Genomic DNA, 18499 nt, shown 5'->3' on the forward strand with positions numbered 1-18499 from the left:
TACCTAAAATCAAGATAGACAAAATATCTATTGATATAATTATCCATTTTTCTTCTTTTTATTATTAATGTGGTATATTATATTTGCAATTTTCCTTAATATTGAACCAAACACAAACCATAAATACAATGTGGACACAGTAAAATCTTTGTAATGTGTAGCTTCTTTGCCAATATGTTATTCAGTATTTTTTTATTGCTATTCATCAGAGAGAGTGGTCTATCATATCCTTTCTTTTACTTTTCTTGCCTTAGATTTTGTTATTTAAAATCATGTTTTTCTCCCAAGAGTTTCCCTATTTTCAGAGACAATTTATGTAAAACTGAAGTCAGTTTTTCTTTTAATATTTGTTAGAATTCCCTTGTAAATCCATTTAATTCTTGGGTTCCTTCTCTCCCTCCCCCAACCTTTGCAAGTTCATTTATGGTTTATTCAATTTCTTTTTGTTCTGTTAATCAGGGTACTTTATGTTTTTGTAAATATTCATCCATTTGTCAGTTTTGTTGGCATAAAATTGGGCAAAAGAGTTTCTAATACTTTCCTTTATTTCATCTGCGTCAGGTCTCTCCCCACTCCAATCCATTCTTCATTCAGCTACCAAAGTGATTATTCTAAAGCAGAGGTCTGACTATACCACCCCTGTCTCCCCGCCTCCTCCACACAGAGAGAGAGAGAGAGAGAAGGAGAAAGAGAAAGAGAGAGTCTGCCCAGTGGCTCCCCCAGTGCCTGTAGGATCAAACACAAAATCCTCTGTTTGGCATTCAATGCCCTTCCTTAAACTCACCTCTACCTACCTTCCCAGTTTTCTTACACCTTACTCCTTTCCATATATTCTCCAGTCCAGTGACACTGGCCTCCTGGCTGTTCTAGCAACAAGACACTTCATCTCTGTTAATTATTTCCTATTTATCCTGCATGTAGCTTTTTTGTTCATGTGTTTGTCTCCCCTCTCCCCTTAGATTGTGAGATCTTTGAGGGCAAGGACTGTCTTTAGCTTCTTTTTCTATCCGCAGTGCCTAGCACAGTAGGTGGCACATAGCAGGAACTTGTTAAATGTCAGTTGACTGACTGACCATGATTTAAGAAAAAATCGTGGTAATTTAGTTGTCCTTTTAAAAAAAAATCATTTACCTGTTTGTCTATTTGATTCGATTTTTGCCCAAATTTTATTTATTTCTTTTTTATTTTCAGAATTTTTCTTTGTGCACAGTGTTTTTTTCCCCCTATTTATTCCTTTTCCAGGTGTTTTTCTTTTGGTCTTTCCATTTTCTCTTTTATTCATGAGTGTATTTGGAAAGATAAACTGTACATAAGGATTGCTTGGCCTGAATCCTGAATGTTTCAGTATATTGGGTCACTTCATCAATTTATTCGATGAGATGATCTCTTCCTTTTTTGATATCCTTTGTCCTTTCTGATTTCCAGCTCTGGCCCAGTGCCTGACACGTAGTAGGAGTTCACCAAATATTGATTGACTGCTTGACTGATTGGTTCTAAGGGGGTGGCACTCTCCCCCTCCATGTCACCACCTGCGTTCCATAGGCTGAACCAATCCCTGCCTTCCAATGTGACGTCACAAGTCTCCTCCTTTCTGCGGTTTTCACCTGGGCTGTGGTGTTGCGCATTCTGCGACAAGGAGCTGCGGACAGCGGACAGCTCTGTCTGCCCCGCTGTCTGCCCCGCTGCCCCCGGACCCCAGGCCTGCCTGATCGTCCGTGGGAGTCCCTGTGTGTGAGAGGTAAGTAAGTCTTAGAGGGGCGCCCCATTACTCCCTCCCTCCCTCCCTTCCCCAGAACCCCTAAGACGTGTGCGCACCCCCCACACCCCCACCCACACCACCGCATCCCAGTCCAGGGCCTTTTGGACCTCATTCATGGATGGATCCGCAGCTGGATGTTCCTAGGCCTCTGTCTGTATGTCCTGAGGGATGGAGGGCCCCCGGGAACGCATCCGATGATCCCCCCCCCCGCCCCCGGCTTCTCCACTGTGCCCGACACCCCGACACCCCGACCCCCCCGCCCCGTGCAGCACGGCCCAGAAGGTGGGAATGGTGGGTGATGGTGGGAAAAGAAGAAGCAGTCTACTAAATATCTCTTATTTTTGTACCCTTTCATTCGTTCATTCACTCATTCATTCATTCATTCATTCATTCATTCATTCATTCATTCTTATTCTGGATCCAACAAAAGCCTGATGGAATAAACATTTCCATGTACATACTATAACAGAAAAAAGAGATTTTCCATGTACCTGTTGATCTCTGCCATCTATAGCTTAATTTAATGCGTGTGTGCGCTCGCGCGCGTTCGTGTGCGCGCACTCGCGGTCGTGCGCGCGCTCGCGCGCTCGCTTTCGTGTGCGCGCACGCTCGTGCGTGTGTGTGCGCGCGCGCGCGCGTGCGTGCGTGTGTGTGTGTGTGTGCGTGCGTGCGTGCGTGCGTGTGTGTGTGTGTGTGTGTGTGTGTGTGTGTGTGTGTGTAATTCAATCTGTAATTTTTAAAGCCGCAGTGCTTCTTTCTGACTTTCCTTCGGTTCTTGTCCAGGTTTTTTTAAGATGCCTTAGTGACAGTCTTTTGTTATTTATTATTGTTTTTCCTTCCCCCCCATCTCTGTCTCCTCTACCTTCCACACCTCACTTCATTAAAAAAAGAAAGAAAAAGATAAGCCTTTGTAACAAATCTACATAGTCAAACAAAAAAAAAAACAAATCTCCGCTTTTTCTGTGTGTGAAAATGTGTCTTATTCTGCATCTAGATTCCCTCACCTGTCAAGATGTGGTTCCCGTGCTTCATCTTCAGTCTTCTAGAATCTTAATTGGTTCCATTGCATTGATCAGAGTTCTGAAGCCTTTCACAAGGGCAAAACCCACCTCTTTTAGGCTCACTGAACTGGATGCAGAGCTAATATAGCTTTGTGAGGCCAGCAGGTATGGACGAGTCCCCATCTTAAATATTTAAAAATGCAAAAAAAGTGGTTCCTATATAAGACATCTAACCAATTTAATTGGACTTGGAAGAGTAATTCTTTTATTTTAAATGGTTTTTTAAATTATTTTTACAAGCATTTATTATCATTTCCTCCCAGTGGCCCCCCTCCCCCACAACAATGACAATGACAAAACCCTCACAATAAATATGTATATTCTAGCAAAACCAATTCCCATTTTGACTATGTCCAAATAGGCAGGTGTCATTCTGGATTTTCAGTCTATCACCTCTCTGACAGGAGGTGGGTAGCGTGATTCATCCACAGCCCTCTGGACTGCATTAATTTGGGTTCTAAATTTTTTTAAGTTTTTTTTTCCTCTATAATGTTATTGTCATTGTGTAAGTTGTTCTAGTCCTGCTCACTTTAGTCTGTATCAGATCTTAAGAGTTTTTCCAAGTTTCCTCTGAAACTGTCCATTTCTTATGGCACAATAAAATATTATCCTGTCATTTCGGTCACAGACCATAATTTATTTTACATCACCATATATAGACACCACTTTAGTTTATGGTTTTTGGTTACTTCAAAAAGGCTTCCTATAAATATTTTTATATGTGTGGGTCCTTTTCCTTTTTCTTTGCTCCCCATGTGATATAAGCCCAATGGAGTTACAAATGGGCCACAATTTAGTAACTTTTGGGTACAATTATAAATTGTTTTCTAGTATGTGTGAACAATGCTTTTGTCTCCCTGTTTTCCTGCAGCTTCTGCAACATTTGTCACGTTGCCTATTAATAGTCAATAAACATTTGCTGTGCACCTACTATGTGCCAGCCACTGTGCTAAGCACTGGGGATACAAATACCAAAAAGAGGGGCAGCTAGGTGGCTCAGTGGATACAGCACCAGCCCTGATGTCCAAAGAATCTGAGTTCAAATCCCGTCTCAGACCAAGCACTTGACACTAGCTGTGTGACTCTGGGCAAGTCACTTTAATTGCCTTAATTAAAAAAAAATTACCAAAAAGAAAGACAATCCCTGTCTCAAGAAATTTATAATTTAATGGAGGGAGATAATACACACAAAAAAGCTGGCGTGGCCAGGGGAGGGAGGGTGGTTCATTTTTAAACTTTGCTACCCAGTCTGATGGGTGGGAGGTGAAACCTCAAAGTTACTTTAATGTGCATTTCTTGAATTATTAGTAATTTGAAGCATTTTATCATATGGTTGTTGAGTGCTGGGATTTCTTCCTTTGAAGCCTACCTCTTCATAGCCTTTTGAGCTTTTATCTATTGATGAATGGCTCTTAGTCTGATAGATTTTAATCAACTCCATATGTGTATGTATGTATATATGTGTAGGTATATACACACACATATATTCATATATAAAGCCTTTAATAGAGAACTTTGCTGCAAATTTTCCCACCTTAACCTTTTTCCCTTCTAATTTTAATGATATTATATTTGTTTGTGTAAAAGCTTTTTTCAATTTTATACAATTAAAATTGTTCATTTTATTTTCTATGATCATCTTATGCAGACAATTTGTTTACTCAGGACCTCTTCCGTTATCTGTAGATGTGAAAGGTAATTTCTCCCTTTGCTTTTCTAGTTTCTCCATATCCTATAATGTGTGCTCTTGGCCATAGTGGATGACACCTCAGACTCTCTATTTAAAATGCTACACAATGTGAATGATGTTGTCACATGCTGTATTTTAGTGGGACAAAATGCATATAATTATTGATAGCCAAAAAAAAAGAAGATACTCCCCATTCAGTTTCAGGATTAAAAACTTCAAGATTTCTGTAATGAGAGAGGAGGACATTTATTTCAACCTCAGAATCCCTAGGAGGCGCCACACTATAAATTCATCCCATGATCCTATACTCATTATAGCTTCAGATTTATACCTAGTGGACAGGGTGAATCTAGCACCTGGTAGAAATTAGGTGAAGTGAATACCTCTACTGTAACCTGTGTTTCTTTTTGTTTTAAGTATGATGCAATTCCCAAGAATACTCTCAGCCTCTTGGATAGAACAGTTGAAAAGAATGGTAAAACATATTTTTGTTTGTTTGGCTACACAGTGGGGTTAAGTGACTTGCCCAGGGTCACACAAGTGTCTGAGGCTGGCTTTGAACTCGGGTCTTCCTGATTCCAGAGCCAGTGTTCTAACCATTCTGCCACCTAGCTGTCCCTAAAAGATAGTTTTACCTCCCTCAAAGAGCCAGCCTACCTGAGGGATTATTGGTAATATACAGAAATGCTGAATATTTTTCTTAGTTTATTATATATTATGCTACACTACTAAAGGGGTTCATTTTCTGATTAGTTTTTAGGTGATTTCTTAAACCATCATATATCATCCATATAAAGTAATTGTTTTTTTTCCCTTTGCCAATGTTTATTTCTTCAAAATGTTTTTGTCATTTCTATGCCTTGAATTTGTAGTAAAATGTCAAATAGCAATGGTTATAATGGACATCCTTGTTTCACCCCTAATTGTATTAGAAAGTTTTCTGGCTAACCACAATTAAAGATATTGCTTGCTCTTAGTTTTAGATATACTTCTTATTTTAAGAAACTCTCCAATTATTCCTATGCCTTTTTTTTTAACAGGAATTGGTATTTTATCAAAACCTTTTCCTGCTTCTATTAAAATAATCATATGGTTTTGTGAGTTTTATTATTAGTATGGTCAATTATGTTTATAGTTTTCCTTATATTGAACTAGACCTACATTCCTGGCATAAATGTAGCCTGATGATAGCATATATTACTGTAGCCTTCTTGCTAATATTTTATTGAAAGTTTCCTTATCAATAATTATTATTGGGGCAGCTAGGTGACACAGTGGATAAAGCACCGGCCCTGGATTCGGGAGGACCTGAGTTCAAATCTAGCCTCAGACACATAATACTTACTAGCTGTGTGACCCTGGGCAAGTCACTTAACCCCATTGCCTAGCCCCCCCCCAAAACCCAATGATTATTATTATTAAAAATGGTCTATAGTTTTCTTTCTCCTTTTGACTCCCTGTATCTAGTTACCAAGTTTTTGTCATAGAAGGGATCTCATAAAATCCCATCTTTATCTCCTTTTTTCAAACAATTTATGTAGTATTGGAAATAATTGTTGCTTGAATATTTGAAAGAGTTCAATTTGTTTGCTGAATTAAATAATTTAAATTAATCTTTTTTTTTATTTTGAGTTTCACATACTCTCCTTCTCTTCATTCCCTCCCCTATTCATTGGAAAGGCAAAGTATATTAGCCATTTTGCAATATAAAAAACAAGAAAAACAAAGAAAATGAAAAAAAATGCTTCAATCTGCACTCAGAGTTGATCTATTCTCTCTCTGAAAGTGATCAAGAATAATTTAGAGCATTTTTTTTCCATTTGCCTATTGATAGCTTTGATCTCTTCTTCTGAGAACTACTTGTTTATACCAGTTGGGGAATGGTTTTTATTTTTATCAACTTGGCTTAGTTTCCTCATCCATAGGTCTGACAGGCAAATTTTTCCATGCTTCCATAATTTCTCTAAATCCTTTACCCATTTTGAGCTTATCTTTGTATACACTATGAGATGTTGGTTTCAACCTAGTTTCTGCCAAAGTGCTTTCCAGTTTTCCCAGCAATTTATATCAGATGCTAAGTTTTTGCCCCAAAAGCTTAGATCTTTGGGTTGCTCAAGCACTAGGTTACTAAGGTTATTTAGTAGTATGTATTGTGTACCTAATCTATTCAGCTGATCCAGCACTCTATTTCTTAGCCAAGTTGTTTTGATAATCACTGCTTTGTAACACAGTTTGAAATCTGACACTGCTTTGAAGCCTTCCTTCACATTGTTTTCCATTGTTTTCCTTGATATTCTTGACCCGTTATTATTCCAGATGAATTCTGTTACTATTTTTTCTACCTCTATGAAATAATTCTTTAGTAGTATGATTGGTATGGTACTGAATGAATAAATTAATTTAGGTAGAATTGTCATTTTATTATATTGTTTTGGCTTATCCATGAGCAATTAATATTTTTTCTAATTCTTTAGATCTGTCTTTATGTGAAAAGTGTTTCATAATTGTGTTCATATAGTTCTTGAGTTTGTCTTACAGATAGACTCCCAAGTATTTTATATTGAGTTGTTATTTTAAATGGAGGTTCTCTTTCCAGCTCTTCCTACTGAATTTTTTTGGGAAAATATAGAAATGTAGATGATTTATGTGGGTTTATTTTATATTCTGAAACCTTTGTAAAGTTGTTCATTGTTTCAGCTACTTTTTGAGTTGATTCTCCAGAGTTCTCTAAGTATACCATCATATCTTCTACAGAGAATGATAGTTGTCTCATTCCCTACTCCTATGTAATTTATTTTTCTTGTCTTATTGCTATAGCTAGCATTTCTAGTACAATATTGAATGATAATGGTGATAATGGATATCCTTGCTTCACCCCTGGCCTTATTGGGAAGGGTTCTCCTTTTTCCCCATTAGAGATAATGTGTGCTCTAAGTTTTGGGTAAATAATTCATTTTATGAAAGGCTGCGCTTATTTCTATACTTTCTAGAGTTTTTAATAAGAATGGGTGTTGCAGTTTGTCAAAAGCTTTTCCTGTGCCTATTGGTATAATCATATGATTTTTGTTGTTTTTGTTAGTTATGTGATCAGTTATGCTTATAGTTTTCCCAGTATTGAATCAGCTTTATATTCCTGGTATAAATAACACCTGATCAAATGTGATTTTTGCGATGTATTGCTGTAATCTCCTTGCTAGTATTTTGTTTAAAAAACTTTACATCAGTATTCATTATGGAAATTAGTCTATAGTCGTTCTCTGCTTTTGCTCTCCCTGGTTTAGGCATCAAAACCATATTTGTGTCATAGAAGGAATTTGGTAGGACTCCTTTATTTGTTTTGTCAAATAGATAAGCATTTGGTAGAATTCACTTGTAAATCCATCTGGTGCTGGAGATTTTTCTTAGGGAGCTAATTTGTGGCTTGTACAATTTCTTTTTCTAAGATAGGATTATTCAAGAATTCTATTTCCTCTTCTGTTCATCCGAGCAATTTATGTTTTTGTAAATTTTCATCCATTTCATGTACATTGTCAGTTTTATTAGCACATAATTGGGAAAAGTAGTTCCTAATAATTGCTTTAATTTCATCTTCCTTGGTGGTGGATTCACCTTTTTCATTTTTGATACTGGTAATTTGTTTTTTTCTTTTATTTTTAATCAAATTAACCAATGATTTATTTAATTTATAGGTTTTTTTTTCATAAACCAGATTCTAGCTTTATTTATTAGTTCAATGGTGTGTTTTTACTTTTGATTTTATTTTTTTCTGTGATTTTTAGGATTTTGATTTTGTTGTTTAATTGGAGGTTGTTCATTTTTTAAGTTGCATACCCAGGTCATTGATCTGCTCTTTCTCTTATTTATTGATGTAAGTGTTTAAAGATATAAAAATTTCTTCTAAACACTGCTTTCTCTGCATCTCACAAATTTTGATGTGTTGTCTGGTTGTTGTCATTATCTTCCTTCTCTCCTTCCCCCCGCCCCCCATACTTTGCAAAGTATTTATTGGGACAGAGAAAGCATGTTTTAATCTGCAACCCTCTACCCTTTAAGCTATTTGGCTGCCAACCTCTTATCTCTTTCTTCAACAATGGTGACATTGATGCAAAATAAAGAAAACAAAAGAAAATGAGTACAATTGATTGATACATTGCAACCCCTATGGACCTCTCACCTCCACTAAGTATCGGATTATGGGTGTATTCTAATACCTCTCCCTTCAATACATTTCAACAGATTTCTTTATAATTTTGCTATCTGTCTCTCTATTTAATTTTTTGCATGTCTCTTTGCTCTTTCCATTTACATTGTTAAAAACTTTGTGTATATTGCTTCCTTGGCTCTCCTTTCTTGACTGTATCAGTTTATATAGATCTTTCCATAGTTATCTTATTCATGTTCATCATTATAGTTCAGTAATATTCCATTACATTCATGCATCATGATTTGCTTTGCAAATCCCCAGCTGGTCAGATCTACTTTGTTTCTAATTTTTTCGCTAACTCCACAAGTAGTGCTATAAACATTTTTTTCCTAATAGGATTTTTCTGCTTATCAGTGGCCTCCTTAAGAAATAAACCTGGAGCAGCTAGGTGACTCAGTAGACAGAGCAGAGGCCCTGAAGTCAGGAGGACCTGAGTTCAAATCCAGTCTCAGACCAGACATTTGGCACTTATTAGTTGTGTGACCCTGGGCAGGTCACTGACCCCAATTGCCTCGCCAAAAAATAAATAAATAAACGCAGTAATGGAGTTTCTGGGTCAAAAAATATGGACATTTTAGTCACTTTCTTTACGTAATTCCAAATTCCTTTACAAAATGGTTGTACCAATTCACAATTCTATCTGTAGTTCTTAGTGTGCCTCACTTCCCATAACTCCTCCAACACTGATTATTCCCATCTTTTGTCATTTTGCCAGTTGTCAAGGTATGAGGCAGAACGTCAGGGTTATTTTGATTTGCATCTCTCTTAGTAGAGATTTGTGGCATTTTTTCAATGTGGCTGTAAATATTTTTCACTTCTGCTTTTGAGAATTGTTTGTACATATTCTTTTACTGCTTATCTAATCTCTTTTGTTCTCTTATGTATCTGTTAATTGTTTATATATCTTGGATACTAATACCTTGTAAGAGCAAGTTGATACAAAGCTTTTTTTTCCCCATTCGACCATTTCCTTGCTTATCCAAGTTGCACTCATTTTGTCTGTGCAGAAGCCTTTCCTTTTTATGTAATTTATAGCATTTGTTTTATCTTTTATACTTGCCTCTAACCTTTATTTGGTTAAGAATACATCTCCTACCCATAACAGTGAGAGGTATATGATCTGTTTCTCTTCTGATATTTTTATTTCATGATCATAAGGTCACATATCCATTTAAAATTAATTCTGGAATATGATACCATCTTAGCCTACTTTCTACAAGACTGCTTTCCAGTTTTCCAGCAGTTTTCTTTTATCAAATTGGGAGTTCTTTCCTAAGAGTAACATATATTTTCTACCATATTGAACTTTGGATTATTAAGTTCCAATATTGTTAATTCTCACCTGTCTAGTCTTTTCAGAGAGAAAAAAAGAGAGAGAGAAACAAAAACATGGGGATAGAGAGAAGGAGGGGGGGGAGGCAGGGAGAAAAGTAGAAAGACAGAAAAGAGAAAAACATATGCATAGAGATAAAGACAGAAAAAGAAATTGAGAAGGATGGAGTTTGAGAGAGTGACAGAGACAGAAAGAGAGATACAGAAAGAATGAGAGAGGTAGGTACTGCAAAAAATGATTTCTCTGGGTAATCTGTGTCTTAGAGACTCAGAGCTCCCAGCCCCTCCCCCCCACCAGCCTTCCATCCAAAGTGCTTCAGAAGGACATTTCTGATAATGAGATTGCATTGAATCTTCTTATCTTGGTCAAACTCCAACCCAAGTCTGAACTGATTTTATCCTACTCTATGCAGGTTCAGGTGGAGACAGATTTCCAAGACTGGAGGTGGTATTTCCTTTGATGGTGGGTGATATAGGCCCGTGTTTACTAAGTGACCTAAGTCACTACTCAAGACCTCATTTTAATATAACCAACCTCCTAGTAAGTCAACCAATCACTATTGATTGGCACCCCTTGGGAACACCTACTCTTTGAAGGGCATATAATTCTGTACTCCAAAATCCCAAATTGAGCCAGTTCTGAACTGGCCCCCTTAGGGGTCCCAGTTTTGGACTGAACTCCCATGCAATCCATGTCAAGCCAGCTTGAGAGAAATTAAACCATGGACACATACACCCTTATCTTGTTTGTCTCTTTCTTAGAACAGACTCTGTAATAAATTGGGGTTGGACATTAAATGGTGCCATGACTTGCATTTGGACTTGGATTTTGGGGGTATATTTTTTCACCCCAACATTTCTTAGAATGGGTGCCCACAAAACTTTCTCCTGAAGTCCCAGCTCCAAAGGGTGGCTAGGTCATCTCCAAAGTCCCTGCTCCTTATCTATTTTAGGTTGCAGTCCATTTTTCACCAAGTAACTCTGGGATTGGGGACCTCAAAAAAAAAAGTCTCCTCTGAAGGACATTCTCTGTAATTGGCTAAGGGTAAGTCAGAGTAAATTGGCATGTGAAAACTCTGAATTTTGACCAGTGTAATATAAATTTTATTGTAATCTGCTAATTCTAAATTGGTTTATCTTAAAAAAAAACTAAGTCTAAAAAGCCAACAAGAAAATTAGATTCGTGTGCACTTTGTCTTGTCAAGCTGTTTCTGTCTCTGTGTGTTTGTAAAATGTTCCACGTTTGTGGTGAAAAATTTAAAAAGCAACCAGAAAAACTTCTAAGGAATTTCTGAGGTCTGTAATTAGAGGGAGCATTGGGAAAGAACTCTCACCTTAGGCTTTCAGTGGGAGATTAAGACTCTTTTTTTTTTTTTGGAGGGAGAGTCCCAACATTGGCCAAATTGGGATGACATGAGTAATGGAATAAAAAATCAGGGAGAGACTCCCAGAAATTAGTGGATGGTGGAATTAGTTAGCAAGCAGCTTTAGACTGATAAGAACCTAAACCAGGCATAGGCTGAGAGAGAGGAAAAAGCTGAGAGTTTGAATTGCTGTCTTTGCATGTCTCCTGCCAATGCATCTGATGTCATGGCAATGTGTTTAAAATTGCAAAAATAAGGGTTTTCCTGTCTTTTAAGCATTAACATTATAAAAGCTGTTTGTGAAGGGTATGGGGGAAATGCAGCTCTCTTGATTTGTAAATTGCTAGTCATTAACTTCCTCCAGATTCTAATGGGGGAAGAGAAGCAGGACAAAAGTGCGGTTAACATAATTTTTTAATTTGGAATGTAAAGGAAAGTGGAGGGAGTCTGAATAATGGGTGTGAAAGATTAGGAAAGCCAGATAAAGGTTTGAGCAAAAATATGATGGGTAGAAAAAAATGATTTGGGAATAGATGGGAGTGCCATGTGCTCTAAGCTCCCCCATCCTTGGATAGTTGTTGTGGGTGCCTTTGCACCAGCTTCAGATCACAGTGTAAGGAAGTTTGATTTTGTTTTAAGTAGAAAGATTAAAAATGAAAATGTTGTAGCTTGATTTGAAAACCAATAAATAAGGTTATAGAGGGTTAGAAGGAATTATCTCTACCTGCCCTGCAGGATAAACCCATAGGAAGGCCTTATTAAATCTAATCTTACATAAATATTGGCTGTGGTAAAGATACTGGTTATTGTGGTCTGTGATTATTAAAAAATCTTGAGATGTTTCCTTATACTGTTCAATTAATTATTGGAGGCTCTGGAGGTTTATGCCTGGGGAAACCAGCCACACCCTGTCACTAAATCAAATTCCTTATATCTCCTTTTGTCTGGGCCAAAATTGGCCCAGCATATTTTAAGCTAACCTGATGATTACAGGTTATTTCAAACTGTTTGTAAAGCTTTATGTGTATTTCCCAGACCACGTGTCTTTTTTCAAGGGAATGTATGAATTTATGGAGAATATTTTCCTTTTAAAGGGCCAAGAGTATTGGATTTAAAAAAATCAAATGTTTATCATTAGCAATTATAAATCCAGATTTGATTTGATTTAAGTCTGTTTACCTCAGTTCACTGTTCTGTAAAGGGATAATAGTGGAACCCACTTCCCAGGGATATTGTGAGGATCACATTATTGTAAAATGCTTAACACAGTGACTAGCTTATGCTAGACACAAGATTATTATTATCTCTCTAATTTAATGTAATTGTTCCATACCTGATAACTTTGAAGTAGTTTTAAAATATCAAAAGTAATATGATCAATAATTTCTATATGTGATAATCTGAAAATGCAATTGATGTCATCTGAAGTTTATTATTATTGCATTTCTAAATTGTATTGTATTTCTAAAATTCTCATAGATTGTAAAATTTGAGAGACCACTGTGAGGTAGAAATGGTGTCAAAGCAATTTTAATCTGGATTTTGTTGCATATGAATTGGACCTTAAAAATAATTAAAAAATAAGATGCAATAAAATTTTGAAAACATTTAATGAAGTATATTTGGTTATAAATGAGTAACTTTAATAATATTGATATTTACTATGAGAGCAGATTTTTTTCATGTGAAATCTTAGCTATTGTGAAATAAAGTGGTTTCAGATTGTAGTTTCAGCATATTAATGATGAAATGAATGATTCTCTATGCAAGGTGATTTAGAAATGCATTTATCTAAATTGATAATGGGTTTTTTCAAGTTTTAAATGCATCATAATGTGTAGTGTATTGTTGCATTTCTAAATTGTGCAACATGGTAAACAATTACATTACCTATGTTGTTAGAAAAGCAATTTCTTTTATAATCTAGATGTTGTTAGATTAAAAATTGTACTGTCAGAGAAAAAAAAATAAGTGAGTTAAGAAGTTGTTAGGTCATTCTATCTGACCATTTTGAAGTACTGTAATATAAGAAATCATAAACTTCCAAGTTTCAGCTAAAATTATTTGGTTCTCACTTATGAAAATTAAGATTGTTAATTAACCTATTTGGAGTTATTGTTTAAATCAAGTATTTACAAAAGTATTTTTGTGATTATGCAATTGGTAATTGTGCAAAGAAAGGACCTTGTAAAATCTCCTTGTAATTAATTTAGTTTGTTATAGTAACAAGATAAATTGTAAGCTGTTTTTAAGAAAGGGAAATACTTTTATGAAGAAATGTTTTGATTCTTTTGTGTGATTTTAAAAGGCCTAACTAAATTTCCATTTGCAAGCTACTTTGTTGCAGTAATAATTGATATTAATGATAATTATGTCCAAACCTGCTGTGAATTTCAAGTTTCAGTCCTAGATTTGTTGTGTCCTTAGACTGGCCTTAATGGGTGCTTTCTGAGAAACAGAGTCAGAGTCAGCCGCTCAATGGGAGCAACATCAGAGGTATTAATACTAAAGCCATTACTGTAATGAGCTGCAAGTGTGAAAAATCTTGCTGTTTTGATCAAAATTCATTCCATGGCCTAAACATGAGTTAAAATTAGTGTTTGAACTTATCATATGTATAAAATTCAATTCCTGAAATATTTTATGTTGTTATTTAATCAGGAACTAGAACATGTGTAGGAATGCATGCAAACTACTTTAGGCTCACTTTAAAGGTGTTCCCTAACTAATGTGAGATTATAGTCACATCTGAAAATCTGATTATTGGAACTTGTTATTCAAGACCATATAAGACTGTTAACTGACTGTTAGATTCTGAGTCTGACTTCAGGTATGGTTATCAAGGAATGCTATTGAGCCACTGACCCATGATGCCAGCAACCCTGTGGGGGGTATATGAACTGCAAAGAGTGTTCTCATGGGAAGGTGGAGAGAATGACTCTTTTGCATGAGCTGAGGTAGGATTCTCTTAACTCAATTTTCCTACTATGACACCTGGCAGACTTTAAGCCTGACTCAATGCAGTTGGCCATCTATATCACTTTTGCCTGGAATTGACATGAAGTTAGGGAAATATTGTCCCCTTACTTTAATTATGTCCCTCTTCTTTTATGGAAAATTTCTACAATCAAAAAGTTTTGTAAGCACAATATTAAATTTATTAAATAGTAGATTGATGCTAGAACATCTGAGGTTATTGTAGTAAGATGCAAGTATAAGATTGAGCTATTTGGCTTAGAATTTTAGAATTAAGTATTTAGCCTTGACATCTATTACTAGTATGTATTCCTGTGTAAGTTAGGGTCCTTTAATTCCTCATAATGGTACGGGGATAATCAGGCCAAGGGTTTGTTAAAGCAGGATGTTATTCTGTTACTTAGTTAATATATTACCGGTCTCAGTTTGTTACAATTAGTTAATGTTAAAAGGAGAATGGCTTGTGGTCTATCTTGTAAGTGCCTTAGAAGAAGCAGCCAATTTAATTAGGGGTTATTTATTTGAACATGACCAGAAGTTGGAATTGTTTTTTTAATTTGATATGTACTGTTTTTAAATTGATCACTCAATGTATTATATATGTATTGGAGTCCATCTTTTTATAAAACTTGTTCTGTTGTTAATTCCTTAGTGGAATCTCATCCTCCTGATGGGGAAATGAATATGAAGTATAAAAAAATTTAAACTGGGTTTTAATTTTCCTGTTTTTATTTGAGTTTATTATCAACATGACAATTGGCCAAGGTTCCAATTTGGATATTATAATAATAGAGACATAAGGGTTGAGTTAACTTTCATTATTTGTCCTGGTTATTGGCAAGGTAATTTAAAATTGTGTTAAGATCAATTTTGTAGGAGAGTGGACACAAGAAAGAGGAACTCTACAAGAAGACACTCCACTGGAGACTGCCTGAACAACACTCAGACCAGAAAACTTCATCAGATGATGTCCTCCTAGACAGCTGAGATAAGACTTCTGAGCCCCTTAAATGGACAAATTGTTGTTTACATTTCCCCGTTGCTATTTACTTACTAAGGGGACTGCCCCTTGGTTTGTCAATGTGTTGATCAATTTCTCCCTCCCCTCTCCCATATTGTTATAAGTCCCCAAAACTCCTTGATGAAGTGTTGACCATATAAGTTAATGATTCATTGAGAAGGCTACAGCTTTCATTAGAATCATATGGGGGAACGTGAAAAATGATTTCTCTGGGTAATCTGTGTCTTGGAGACTCAGAGCTCCCAGCCCGCCCCCCCCCCCAGCCTTCCATCCAAAGTGCTTCAGAAGGACATTTCTGATAATGAGATTGCATTGAATCTTCTTATCTTGGTCAAACTCCAACCCAAGTCTGAACTGATTTATCCTACTCTATGCAGGTTCAGGTGGAGACAGATTTCCAAGACCGGGGTTGGTATTTCCTTTGGTGGTGGGTGATATAGGCCCATGTTTTTAAGTGACCTAAGTCACATACTCTAGACCTCATTTTAATATAACCCACCTCTTAGTATGTCAACCAATCATGATTGATTGGCACCCCTTGGGAGCACTTACTCTTCGAAGGGCATATAATTCTGTACCCCAAAATCCCAAATTGAGCTAGTTCTGAACCAGTTTTGGATTGAACTCCCATGCAATGCATGTCAAGCCAGCTTGAGTGAAATTAAACCATGAACACATGCACCCTAATCTTGTTTATCTCTTTCTTAGAACAGACTCTGTAATAAATTGGGGTTTGACAGTGCATAGAGAGAGGGAAGAACAACAGACAGAGAGAAGGGGGCAGAGAAGCAGAGAGAGAAGGATGAACAAAGAGATACAGAAAGAGACAATGAGACAGGGAGTAAGAGAGAGAAAGGCAGAGGGTGTTAGCAGAGAGAGAGAGAGAGAGAGAGAGAGAGAGAGAGAGAGAGAGAAAAGAGAAAGATGGAGAGGGAGAGAATGGGAAAGAGAAAGAAAGGAAAGGAAAGAAGGATGGAGAAGGATAGAGAGATGGGGAGGGGAAATAGGAAGAGAATACAGAAAGAAGAATAGAGAGTTAGGAAGAAGGAAAGTTGAAATTATTAACAACTTCAACAAAGTTGCCTGATATAAAATAAATCCACAGAAATCAGCAACATTTCTCTACATTCCCAAAAAAACACAGCAGGAAAAGAAAGAAAAAGACCATTCAAAATAACTGCAGGCTGAATAAAAGAGGTGGGAGTCTACCCGGCAAGAGACAAACTAGATGAGTACAATTACAAAACCCTATTCACAGAAACATAGATGTAAGAAGTTGGGAGAATAGTACTTGTTTCTGGGTAGGGCATAGGAATGCTAGAAATGACAAAACTATCTAAAAATTATTGGCTCTGCCATAATAAAGTTATTAATTATTTCCACTAGTTTATTAGTTGACTCTCTGTAAGTCAACAGTTATAGACCCTTCAAAAAGTAATGTTTTGTTTCCTCAGTGCTGTTTTTAATAGGAACAAATATCCAAAACTTTATATGCATCTATTAAAATAACCATGTGATTATTGTCAATATGTTCAATTCTGATGATGGTTTTCCTAATATTGAACCTGCCCTGACATGACTCCCACCTGGTATCAATCCCTCATATTAATTCCTGAGTTAAAAAGCACTAGGTCATATTGGATGATCTTTGTGTGATAGTACTGTTATACTCTTTTTGCTAGCGTTTTAGTTACAGTTTATGCAACAGTATTCATCAGGGAAATTGTTCTATAGTTTTTCTTGTTTTCAAGAGTCTTCTTTTACTATTTTTGAATTTCCCTCTCTTACTGTACCTCCAATTTCTCTGCTTGGATTCCACACTGGGAATATCATTCTTCTTTGCAGATATCCTCATCACCAGAAATCACATCATCATGGAAATTTGGTCTTCCACAGTTCCTATGTGCCCTAGGTTGACTCTTTCTCTCTGGGTGCTAATTAAAACTAGAGGGCTGCAAGGTCAAGAAAAATGGCTCCTGCCAAAGTGTCTCTCTAGGTAGAATTCCTACTTTCTTATTTCCTATAATTTCTTTTTTTATTTCCTATAATTTCTACTACTTTGTTTCCTCTCCAGGAATCTCCATCATTCTTCCTCTGGGTTATATTAGCTATCAGAAATCTCACCACCTTTAATTTTGATTTAGCTTTCATATTTAATTTTCCCCCACTTTAATCTTGTGATTCTATTACCTCTCTCCTTTGATTAAAGGCTTGCATGATAGGTCAAAAAAACTCCTCCCGTTTCATTCCTTCATAGAGGGCTCAGTATTTCCAACTTTTCATTTGCCATCAGTATCATGAAACCATTTGAGAATAACATACTAAAATTCTGTCCTCAAAGGACCAATAGAAGTATATATTCTAATCTTTAGGTGGGGAATATACATTAACAATTTCTTTATTATGTAACAGAGGTTACACATTTCCAAAGAACTTAGAATCTACCCAAAAGACAGAGTTGAAAAAGCAGGACTGCCAAGTCAATCCTTGGCAATAGACTTACTGAAGGTAGTGGGGTCTATAATTTGAAGTTCTGGTGATGAATGGGCCTTGTGAAATTTGAGAATTCTGTAGGATTCCATTTATAACAATAACTCCAGGTTGGATTTTATTGCATTAATCCTAAACAGAATTATAATACAGTCTTACTTAAAGTGAAGTGTGTTTTTTCACTTTGGGCAATTGTGATATTTGACCCCCTTTAAGTAAAATAGATCTTGATGCAAAACAACACTTAAAATTTGGTGCTATGGAAAAAATTATTCTAGACTGCAAAAATGAAAAGTGTAAATGAAAGTTTTCTGTTAAAATTAAATCATATTTAGAGCTCTGGAGATGGTTGACATACTGAATAACTTTAAGTTAAAGATTTTGAAATTTTTCTACTGGGTTTTGATTAGTGAATTAGGAAAATTATTATTCACAGTGTGGGTTGATTTATGCCTCGAATGGTAATGCTTTTGTCCTCCCTTATAGCCCCAAAGGGGTCAGAGTATGGGGCCTGGAGTTGAGAAGACCTCAGTTCAAATCTGGCCTCAGATAATTATTAGCTGTGTGACCTTGGGCAATTTAACCCTGTTTGCTTCAGTTTC

The 18499-nt window shown here is 36.3% G+C and overlaps 1 pseudogene across 4 annotated transcripts in view; it reads left to right on the forward strand.

The window, feature by feature from the left end:
• The first annotated feature begins 1588 nt into the window (after positions 1 to 1588).
• LOC110202156 (E3 ubiquitin-protein ligase DTX3L pseudogene) overlaps positions 1589 to 18499 on the forward strand; it is a 31034-nt pseudogene continuing 14123 nt past the window's right edge. For 2 of the 4 annotated variants that reach the window (XR_013483562.1, XR_013483563.1), the window contains exons 1-3: positions 1589 to 1738; positions 2754 to 2925; positions 4469 to 4515. The product of XR_013483562.1 is annotated as an E3 ubiquitin-protein ligase DTX3L pseudogene, transcript variant X1 (transcript). The remainder of the gene's footprint in view (positions 1739 to 2753; positions 2926 to 4468; positions 4516 to 18499) is intronic. The other 2 variants (XR_013483564.1, XR_013483565.1) reach the window with 2 other exon arrangements.

Source organism: Phascolarctos cinereus, unplaced genomic scaffold (genome assembly GCF_003287225.1).
Source record: "Phascolarctos cinereus isolate Bilbo 61053 unplaced genomic scaffold, phaCin_HiC Scaffold_8;HRSCAF=390, whole genome shotgun sequence".
NCBI lineage: Eukaryota > Metazoa > Chordata > Mammalia > Diprotodontia > Phascolarctidae > Phascolarctos > Phascolarctos cinereus.